Source organism: Canis lupus, chromosome 7, assembly GCF_003254725.2.
Source record: "Canis lupus dingo isolate Sandy chromosome 7, ASM325472v2, whole genome shotgun sequence".
Taxonomy (NCBI): Eukaryota; Metazoa; Chordata; class Mammalia; order Carnivora; family Canidae; genus Canis; species Canis lupus.
The window spans coordinates 13,176,605-13,188,019 of record NC_064249.1 but is presented as its reverse complement, the minus strand read 5'-3'; the positions used below and the strand labels follow the sequence as shown (position 1 = coordinate 13,188,019).

Below are 11,415 nucleotides of genomic sequence, written 5' to 3'. Positions count from 1 at the left end.
GTGATCCTGGAGTCCAGGGATGGAGTCCCACATCAGGCTCCCTGCATGGAGCCTGCTTTTCCCTCTGCCTGTGTCTCTGCCTGCACCCCCCTTCCGTGTCTCTCATGAATAAATAAATAAAAGCTTAAGAACACCTCAGTGTTTACAATGGCTTGAAACTTTCATATTGAATAACAGAGCATTATTGATCCAATCCAGATCTGATTCCAAACCCTCTACTCACACTGACTTGCACTATGATTCTAGGAATTTAACCTGGAAGGACCTAATGTTAGTAGGGATTCTGATTTTAGGGTAGGTATCTTTTTCTTGAGGCATATGGTATGGTTTGAAGATGTAATGGGACTGTAGTTAAATCAGCAGTAGGGTCTACACTTTCTCCCACCCTATTTTTGAGTTATTCATTCATACTGATTAGTAAAGCTAGCTAGAATTTAGGAAGTACATCTTGTATTGTGTCAATTAACATGAGAAGGATAAATATGTCCTTCACAAAGGGTATGCCCCTTCTTCATGATCACAAATGAAACAAACCTGTTTTAAGAAAAAAAAGGGATCCCTGGGTGGTGCAGCGGTTTGGCGCCTGCCTTTGGCCCAGGGCGCGATCTTGGAGACCCGGGATCGAATCCCACGTCGGGCTCCTGGTGCATGGAGCCTGCTTCTCCCTCTGCCTGTGTCTCTGCCTCTCTCTCTCTCTCTCTGTATGTGACTATCATAAATAAATAAAAATTTAAAAAAATATATTTAAAAAAAAACAAGGGTGCCTGGGTGACTAAGTTGGTTAAGCATCCACTTTTAATTTTAGCTTGGGTCATGATCTTAGGGTCCTAGGATAGAGCCCTGCATTGGGTTCCATGTTCATTGTGGAGTCAGCTTGGTATTCTCTCATGCGCTCTCTCTCACTCTCTCTCTCTCTCTAAAATAAAAAAGAAAAGAAAAAAGCCCAGACTCTTAGCTATAGAGAACACACTGGTGGATACCAGAGAGAGGTGGGCAGGGGATGGGTGAAATAGGTGATTGGGACTAAGAGCACATTTATTGTGATATGAGCACTGGGTGATGTATAGAATTTTAAATAATTATATTGTACACCTGAGACTAATATAATGTTATTATACTATTATACTATTATACTATACTATTATACTATGTTAATTATACTGGAATTTTAAAAATAAAAATAATATAAATAAGTAAAATCTGTTTAATAGAATGCTATGCATTTAGCTCTAACAGTTAATGAAAAACTCACTGAATGGATAGATGGATGGATTCATTCCATCAATAAAGTAGACTAGGAGAACTAATTAAAAATTTAAGAAAGAACAAACTACTCCTAAATATCTGGTTCAGTTCAAAGTAGCTTTTTGGGGACTGAATTATCTGGAAAATTGCTTCAAATCCACATCTCACTTTTGATGGCTAATCCCTCCCTTACAATGAGTACTGAAGTGCTGTTGGAATAGAGCCAAGCAATGGGGTTGTGAGTTTCTTCCTTTTTCTATTTCTGGTAAAGTCAAAAGCAAACTAGGATTTAGAACAAATCTGAGGCTGACTTATAAATACATACATATATATGTATATATACAGAGGCTTAAAAGCATAGATTAATTTATTATAGTAATTGTGCGACATTGGAAACAATGGGTACATCTCCAAAAACATTTTTTTAATAAAAGCGTTGTTGAGTGTAAAAAAAGCAACTTGGTTAAGTGATGTCTGCAGTCTGACTTTTCTGTAAACAAAAATCAAATAATTCTATAAATATTCTATAGGTATAAATATATGACAGTACATAAAAATGATAGACTCTGGTGTTGGGGAGTGGGTCTGGATTAGGTGAGGCTGGCTTTTGATCATTTTTATTACTATAATTTGCTTTCATCTTAGATTCCTCAATAAGATTTGTGAGTGAGACAACCAGTATGTCTAAGTCCTAAGTCCTTCCCATTTTCTCCAAATTAAGTTTTATACTTGTTAATAACCAGGGTACTTCTGAAATGAGTGATTTTGAATTTTTTTAAGCTTTAAAAATTATATTTTCAGGGCAGCCTGGGTGGCTCAGCGGTTTAATGCCACCCTCAGCCCAGGGCCTGATCCTGGAGACCCAGTATCGAGTCCTGCGTCGGGCTCCCTGCATGGAGCCTGCTTCTCCCTCTGCCTGTGTCTCTGCCTCTCTCTCTATCATGAATAAATAAAATATTTTTTAAAAATTATATTTTCCTATTTTTATCTCTGTGAACCTTCGAAGATTAGTCTCTTTGAACTTTGAGTGCCTTCTTTTTAGTATTTTCCCTATTGGCATTTCTTTTAAATAGCTTAGCTGACAGACATGGTAATCCCTTTACTGTACAAAAGCAACCCTTTTTCTCAGAACACTCTTAAAGAATGTCTCTTTTTAGGGCATCTCTCTGTTTCGATGCTGTTTAATGGACCAATAACACAAATGAAATGTGCAGGGGTACATCGCACAGCAAGACAGCTGCAATTTTTAAAAATTGCTGAAGAATATAAGTCAGAATAAAGTTACATGTAACCAAACCAAGTTATATTTTACAAGGGGTGAACCACCCGATTTACAGGCTGTGGAAAGTTTTAAACTCTTGACAGGAGATTTTCTGTGGCCCTTCCAAAAATAGAAAAAGGCAGCTGGGTGCCCAGCCTAGAAGAAGACCCACAGGTTTTAATGAGGCTTATCAGCCACTAAAAAACACTCCTGGAATCCCAGGATTGGGTGCTCTCCACCTGTTGAAACAAGAAATGAGAACATGTGAGCATTTGATTACAAATCCTCCTGCATTAACAAAACTCTATAAGGGGGCAAAAGCAGCTGGAACTGCCTGACAGAAAAACCGACAGGCAGGAGGAATAAGAGAGGTAGTGAAGAGAGAGATGGTTTTGGAAATAGAAGTGATTGCATAGATTAAGTGTGAATGGAAAAAGTTTGTGCAAACATATATACTGTTCTCACATATGCTAATAATTATTTTACATATATAAGTGGTTATAACTAATATATATGCATTTATATAATTAATTTTATATAACACACATATATATAAATAACTCTTGTACAATCTTTTCTTAAAAAAGATTTTATGTATTTATTCATGAGAGGCACAGAGAGAGAGGCAGAGACACAGGCAGAGGGAGAAGCAGGCTCCCTGTAGGGAGCCTGATGCAGGACTCAAGTCCAGGAGCCCAGGATCACGACCTGAACCAAAGGCAGATGCTCAACCACTGAGCCACCCAGGTGCTCCACTCTTGTACAACCTTTAATAACCTAATTTATTCGCAGACATTGTCTTGTTCAATTCTCACCAAAATCTGTGAAGTATCACCACACTCTCTCAGAGATGAGGAAGCTGAAACATGGAGCAATGACGCGGCTCGTTTTTGGTCATAGGTTAATGAGTGGTAGAGCTACATGTGGAGGCTCCATCTCTTGAATCAGGAAGGCATACCTGTTCCACCACATAGTGTGGCTGCTCAAAGCAGTTGGGTTCTCTTTAGAAAGAACACTGAGATATGGATTGCTGTGCTTTGGCCAATCCAAGAAGACAGGAGTGACTAAGTGAGAAATAGTTCTGTTTGCTGGGTTCGTGATTCCTCTCTTTCCACAACTGTCTGGTCACCTTTTAACCGGCCCACACAGGTGATAAAAGAAAGGATGTGTATATCTGTGGGTGTTTATATACAGCTCTCTGCCCTAAATTAACCTAATCTCCCATCAGGAACCTCAATCCTAAACTTAGGCCAAAATGAAGGAGAAATTTATTGATTCTCCATTTTGAAATAGAATTAGAGTTCACATGCAGTTAATATAATCAAACTTTGTTTTTGTTCTATGATTAGTTTACTTTTAGCACAAGAATTTAATATTAGTATATATATATATTTATATTGGTGATTTTTTGAAAAAGCTTTATTTACTTGAGAGAGAGAGCACAAGTGGGAGGGGCAGGGGGAGAGAGAATCTCAAGTGGACTCCACGCTCAGCATGGAGCCTGACATGGGTCTTGATCTCACAACCCTAAGATCATGACGAGCCAAAACCAAGAATCACTTAACCACTACACCCTCCAGGCCCCCCTGTATTTGTGATTTTTTTGTCAGAAGTAGTAATACTATGCACTAAAATGTTTGTGTTCATGAAGCAGACTATAAACGATTTAAAGGAGCTTGGAGACTAGGACTAAAGTCAAAGCAACATTCTTGAAAGGACAGCAAACAAGAACAACCCATAATTTGTTCTCATAGAAATTACAGAATTTTCAGGGACAGTTTTGAATTGAGTGGGAGTAGAAAGTATAGAATAATCCCTGTTCATGCCTATTTTACCAAAAATAATGTATGGCACACACACACACAAAATAACCGTTAGAACATTGAATACTGATATAATTTCATATGGTTCTATATTACATACCTAACATAGGTTCTGCTAAATAACCTAAACCTAATATGGACATTTTTTTGAATCTGGGATAATTTATTTTTGAATCACCTCTTAAGTTTCTCCCATGAAATTCATGACTTCCAAAAAAAATCATTTTCATTTAATTGTTTACAGAAGATAATATCGGTTTTAAAAGTACATTTAATACAAATTTACACTAATAAATGTCTTTTGGATCTGGAAAGCTGACTTAGTGATATGAACAGAGAAGTAGATTAGATTCCTGAAATAAATTTCTGGTTCCATCACCGACTCATTGTGCATGCTGAAGTAAGTTATTTAATCTCTTGGTATCTTAGTTTCTCCACCTACAAAATGGGGCTAATAATATTTGCTATTAGATAATGTCAGCAAAGTACTTGGAGAACATCAGATGAAAGGCGCCACAAGTAAGTCGTTATCTTAAGCATGACCTCATACTGTCTGAAAAATGGACTTTACCAGGCTTGCTGATTATCTCAGCACCTTAATTCCAAACTTTTCCTGTTCAACTGCTTTCTGGATTTACTCACTTCTGTTTATACTCTTTACATATTTTGACTTCATTGTGCTGTTTGTATTGTTTTGAGGAGAGTTGATGCTTTGAAGTAACCATGAGACGATGCTTCAGTTTGTTTGGTTTGGGTTTTTTTGTTTGTTTAAGCTCATATGCATATGTTTAACATTTGAAACATATAGCACTTAAACAACTTTCTAATTATGGAGACACCTATAGCTATGTGAATTATATTGGCCTTATCCATCCATCCCTCTTGTTTGTGTTAATTATATTTTATTTTATATTAAAAGGTAATTTTTAGGATGCATGTATTTTAGGAGTATATATTTATATTCCTCCCTGAACACTTTGTGAAAGATTGAAGGCAGATGTTGAGACTGCTGTAAATTTTGATGTTTGTGCCACTTTCCTAGAGGAATGAGGTAACATGATATAAAGGCAAAAGATTAGTTGCTTAGAACTGAATCTGAGCTTAACCCATAATCATCTAATACACATTGATCTCCTCAGGAAAATGGCAAAGGTCAAATAGGTACTTAAAGAATAACCACATGACTCAAAAGGCATGGCTGTTGATTCAACAACAATTAGCACTTAGAGACGAAGTCAGAGGTAGAAAGTTGGCTTCATTTCCTGAACAGAAAAGCACTTCATTCCCTCTGTCAACCTGTATATCTAAGGCTAATAAAAATATTCCAGAGGAGCGAACCTTTGGTCTTTGGAACCTACCAGTTAATTCTTTGGGACTAATTCCAAAGAGAAAGATTTCACTGGAATCTGCCCATGAAGATGTTCTATTTCAAACAGAAGTATTACAGTATATACAACCACAGTTTGAGTCATCTGTTGAACAATGAATGGACAGATTATGGATTGCCAGAGATAAAGACTCTTTCAGAGGAGACATCAAGCGAAATACTTTGGGCTTTACAGTATTTTCAGATATTTGAACTTTTGCCAATTTTATAGAACCAGCATTGGCAGAGATTTTAAATATCCAGTTCAACGTACATTTAAGTTAGGAAATCAGAACCATAGTCTGCCTTTGTTATTAGAATAGTATTCTAACAGAGTTCCAAACCTGTTTGCCAGATTTTATCTCTACAGAGAGGTGTGAATTTCGTTAGATAATGAAGTGATTCTGTAAGTCAGGTACTGTTTCCCTAAATTATATCCAGTATATGTTTATTGTTTATAAGATGTAATTTAACACTTAAGAAGTAGATGTTATTGGGGTGCCTGGCTGGCTCAGTCAGTAAAGCATGTGATTCTTGATCTCAAGGTTGTAAGTTTGTGCTGCATGTTGGGTGTAGCGATTACTTAAAAATAACTTTTAAGAAGTAGATATTATGATGGGATAGATTGTAGTATGATGGTTAAGAATATAGGTTTTGGAGTCAGATGGTCTGAGTTCGAATTCTATCTCCAGAGTATAACCTGGTGTCTTTGTTTTCTCATCTATAACAGGGAGATAGTATTTACTTCAAAAGACTGTGAAAATTAAATGAGATGCTATATTTATGGTGCCAATTGTGGTGCTTGGCATATATTAAGTACTCAAAAAACATTAGCTATCATTCACTCCATTTATAGACTACACTAAGGTTAGACTGTGACACAGGTTGGGGTCTCTGAGCAGCAGACTCAGACAAAATTTAATGTGCTGGATGTTTACTAGAGAATGCTCCTGATATGAACACCTATGGAAAGGAGGCCAAGGAAGCAAGATGGGGTTGAGGGGGGAATCACATTATAATGGAGGTCCTATAGCCTCAGCCAACCCCATGGGAAAGCTCTGGAATGCAAATGGTCCATCTAAATTATACTGTGTCGGGCTGAGAAGCCCGAGCCTTTATATTCTCTTTATCAGTCATTGGATACGTACCGCTCTCCCCGTAACCTGGCATGACTTTGGGCAAAATGACTCTCTGCAGGTGAAGTAATCCATGAAGTAGGTAATAGTGACAGCTGTTCACCGACCCACATGGCCAGCATTTGGGGCAACACAATCTTCCTTGAAGTGGATCTGGATGGTACATCTTTCATTCAATACTGGGTAGATCTTGGAAAATCATCTCAACCAATTAAAATTTCTTGAATAAAAGTTAGGTCTTTAAGGATAAAAGTAGGACAGTGAAGCTGAACAAGCCATAGGAGAAGGGGGGCTCTGTGTTACAGAAATCTTTCCCATTCTTTAGAATCCCTCAGATTCTTAGAGAGGGTGGATTCTGGTAACTAGAAGCCCTTTAATGAACTGTGATGGGTTGGGGTTTGTAATGAAGGTGTAACCTAGGAAAAAGCCCAAGTACTATGCATAAGGGTTGCTTAGGAAGGTGGAAATAGAAGCCAGTCAGTTGATGTCACAGAGAAGAGACAATTGATAGTAAGAATTTAAGTGAACAAAAATGGCTAACATTGTACCCTTTGGTGTCCTCAGTACTTTCTAAGTGCTTTGCATAGATCAACCGACTTAATCATCACAACAACACTATGATAGTATTTACATAATTTTCCCCATTTTAGAGATGAGGAAACTGTCAGAGAGAAGCAAAGTAATTTGCCCATGTCATTGAGAAAGGTGTGGAACTGGGATTTGGGCTCAGGCTTCAGACTCCAGACTGTAGGGGTTGGGCTTAGTCATACTTTCTCCTCTCTTTCTGGACGGTTACTAATGTTTTTGATGCAAACGGACTCTTTCTCAGCAATTCAAGAGGTGCCGTTTTGCATCAAGACTGAGAGAGGGCAAACACAGAGGTATGCAGGGATAGCTAACACCTAGGTCACATTTAGGGATTTCAAAACAGATCAACTGTGAGTCCACACTGCAGGTCTTCAGTTACAGAAGCATGATGCCAGTGTAAGCAAGGATGAGTCAACAGGTAGGACTGTGATGACTGTCTCACCCTACTCAAAATTCTTCAGACACTTAGTGTGTACAATATTGGATTCCACAAAGCTGGGCAAGGAGGAAAGACAGAGGTTTAAAGGAGAGCCACAATAAGGACCTACAAAATAGAAAAATATTTCAACTTGTATGGAGCCTGAACAGATTGGGGAGAAGTACCATATTTGGGGGTTCTAGAGACTACGTACATAGTGGTTGACAGTAGATGTTTTAATGCCAGACTGCTTGAATTCCAATCTCTGCTTCATCACTTCTTACTTGAATATGCTTGAGTGTCACTTTACCTTTCTGTGCTTCAGCTTCCTGTCTATTAAATTGGGATAGCAGTGCTATGTCACAGGGTTATCGTAAGACTTGAGCCTGTTAATACATGGGAAGCACTTGAAACTGTGTTGGGAGCAATAATAAACAGTAATTAGCTGAAAAAATATAAGAAAGGGTGACAGATAATACATATTCAAATATAAAGACTTTCATGTAGATATTTTCCATCTATATGGTAGACAAAATGAGAGTAAGTCCACTTAAACTGAGAGATTGATTTTTTTTTTAAAATTGCCCATCAAGAATAACTAGAGTGAATATTCTCTGTAAAGGGCTACATAGCATGGAGTTGATTCTCAAGTTTAGCCTAAGAATGGTACGCTCTAAAATTGAGGTGAGGGTGGGAGGAGCTCAAAATATCAAATTTGAATCAGGTACATAGTCTCCTACCACCGCACTTGCCCAAGACATAGTCTGAAAACTAAAAAAAGTTCAGTGTTCTTTTGAGGGACTTATCACTAATAATAGCCATTATATATTAATGTAGTACCTGAAGTTTTGATAACTGTTCTTTTTCAGCATAAAAAACGCAGAAGCAGTGGGAAGAAATGAGAACACATTTGTAGCAGAGCTACACAAAGGAATTGCTTGGGTCAAATTTATCTAGACAGAGCCATGATCAAGACCCAGATTTTAAACTTTTCACAGTGTTTCCATCATCTTTTATTTCATTTTTTAAAGTGAAAATGAAATAACCAGCATCATGTCATAGAAAGGTCTTTATAAATTTGAAGATATTTTTAGTTGTCTCTTAACCAGATCTGCCCACTTCTTGGCCTGGCTTCAGGAGAATGCCATTCCCCAGGCCCATCCTGTGGCCCCTTTTAAAGGAGTGACCTATTTTCAGGGATCATCCATACACTGGGTTGAGCCAGTCAAGTTCACCCTCTGGGTGTGGTTAAGTCACAACAGCAAGGTTCCTAAGGTGAAGCAAGCCAGAAGTAGAAGCAGAGGGAATGGCGGCTGAGCTGTCCATCAGCAGTCCACTCGTTCCCAGTCTCCTGTCATGGAGGCTGAAATGCATTCTTACAACACCCACCCTTCCCCTCCTTTCCTCTTCTGGTTAGACAGGGTATTTTACAATCAAACAATTCCTGACTAAATATGTGTCTATCTCTACTTCAAACTGCTAAAAGTCAACAAAGACATGCAGAGATAAGAGTTTAGTCTACCACTGTGTACTTAGTATTTGGGGGACAGAAGATATGAGCTAAATTCAATGAAGAGGTATTTTTTAGCAGTAGAGCATTTTGAAAAGTACTCTATGAGGTATTTTCTCTTAACATTACATATTCAATTAACCACATTTGTTATTTCTACCTCAATATTTTTTCTTATCCATCTTCTGTCCATCTCTTATTTGGATGATACTACCCTCTTAGGCAATATGAAAAGATGTAAGGAAACTTAGCTTTTCGAAGAAAACTCGAATTCCAAATCTCAGCATAAAGACTTCATGGCCTCCCAGTTTTCTCTCTTACCACTCACCTTCCCCTTAGGGATCCCTCACTAATAATCCTTGCTTCCACCAGAAAAAAAACAGTATCCCATGGCATTCGTCCTCTTCCTTAAATCACTCATAGCACTACTGAATTGAGGCTGAATAGTTAGATAGCTTCAGAAAAAGGCTCAGGAATAACAGAAAAAGCAAGTAAGGTAGGAAGATGCAACTTACTTATTTTAGGTAACAAGGTAGGGTGTACAGTTTTTGACAAATGTTTGAGCAGTCTATATGGTTACCCTTGTGCATATACTGATGACACTCTCTTGCTCTCAAGAGGTGTATGGTAATGTAGAGTGTGCTAACTACTGTCAGGGTATACACGATGATTGAGAGCATAAAAACGGGGCACATAAATCAGTATTGGGGGAAAGAAACTAGTGAAGGTTTCAGAGAAGTTCTGCCTAAGAAACTGAGCCCTGAAGAATAGACAAATAAGAATTAGCAAAGCATAAAACTGGGGAAGGGGGGGGGCAAGAAAGGAGGAAATATTCCAGAAGTATCTAAGAATGTGCAAAAGACGAGGGCACAATATGTCAGTGGTGAGGGGTTTCTGCCTATTTCTGCTCAGGTGACAGGCTATCTTCCCTACAATCCCCAGAAGCCTGCAAGCACCCAGGACTTTTCTGAATCCAGGCCAAAGAAAGATCTTCATTGCAGTTTTCTTTTAGCTGATGGCAACATTCTTACCTTGTTTTCCTACTCAGGACTATTATCTTCTTCCCAGGTGGCTAATGCCAGTAGAATCCTCATAAAATCTTACTCTATGACCTTGATGAAGACAATATAGCAGGATAATCCATTATCCATTCAATAGAAATGCTTCCTTACATCGCCAACATAAAGGCCACTTTCCGGGACGCTTGCGTGGCTCAGCCGTTCAGCTCAGGGCATGATCCTAGAATCCAGGGATTGAGTCCCACATAGGATTCCCTGCATGGAGCTTGCTTCTCTCTCTGCTTATGTCTTTGCCTCTCTCTGTGTCTTTCATGAATAAATGAAATCTTTATTGTTTTTAATGAAATCTTTAAAATAAAATAATAAAGCCACTTTCCAAAGACCTAAGATCAAAAGGAAACTGGATTTTATACCTTTAGGTATTAACTAATGGCATGAACTATGCAAACAAGTTACAGTTCTCTTCATAGAATGAAAATCAATTTTACTTCCAATCTTTGTTTTGAGAATGGGAGGTTTAGAAAACTTCCCTAAATATGTCATTAGAAGGGAAGCAAATTAAGTTTCTAGAAATCTGTAAGACTAGTACTGCGTTGTGGTTTTCCCTGGACCAGTGTTACCACCTAAAGTTACAATATACCTAATTTCTATAAACCCTAGTTTCTATTTTCAAGCTCATGACTTATTAAATTTTCCCTTTCAAAGGATAATAACAAACAGAAAATAGAATGTTTCAGGCAGCAGTGATAAAAAATACAGATGTTCTTGGGTGCCGGAGTGGCTCAGTTGGTTAAGTGTCTGACTTTGGCTTAGGTTATGATTCCAGGGTTGTGGGATCAAGTCCCGCATTGGGCTCCCTGCTCAGAGGGGAGTCTTCTTTTCCTTACCCCTCTCCCCTGCTCGTGATCTCTCTCATAAATAAAATCTTAAAAAAAAGGCAAATAGATACAATACAGATGTTCTTGAGCATGTGTTCTCAGTGGGGACAAATATTGGTTCTTAGAAGGCAAAAAATCTTATTCTTATGTTTAAAGGACAAAAAGATATAT

At 38.1% G+C, this 11,415-nt stretch overlaps 1 long non-coding RNA gene across 1 annotated transcript; it reads right to left on the bottom strand.

The window, feature by feature from the left end:
- Positions 1–1,594: 1,594 nt before the first annotated feature.
- On the bottom strand, positions 1,595–10,454 carry LOC118355244 (uncharacterized). The gene is made up of 2 exons (XR_004817315.2): positions 10,379–10,454; positions 1,595–2,745 (listed from the first exon to the last, which is right to left on the bottom strand). It is a non-coding gene; the product is annotated as an uncharacterized LOC118355244 (long non-coding RNA).
- Between the last annotated feature and the right edge of the window lie 961 nt (positions 10,455–11,415).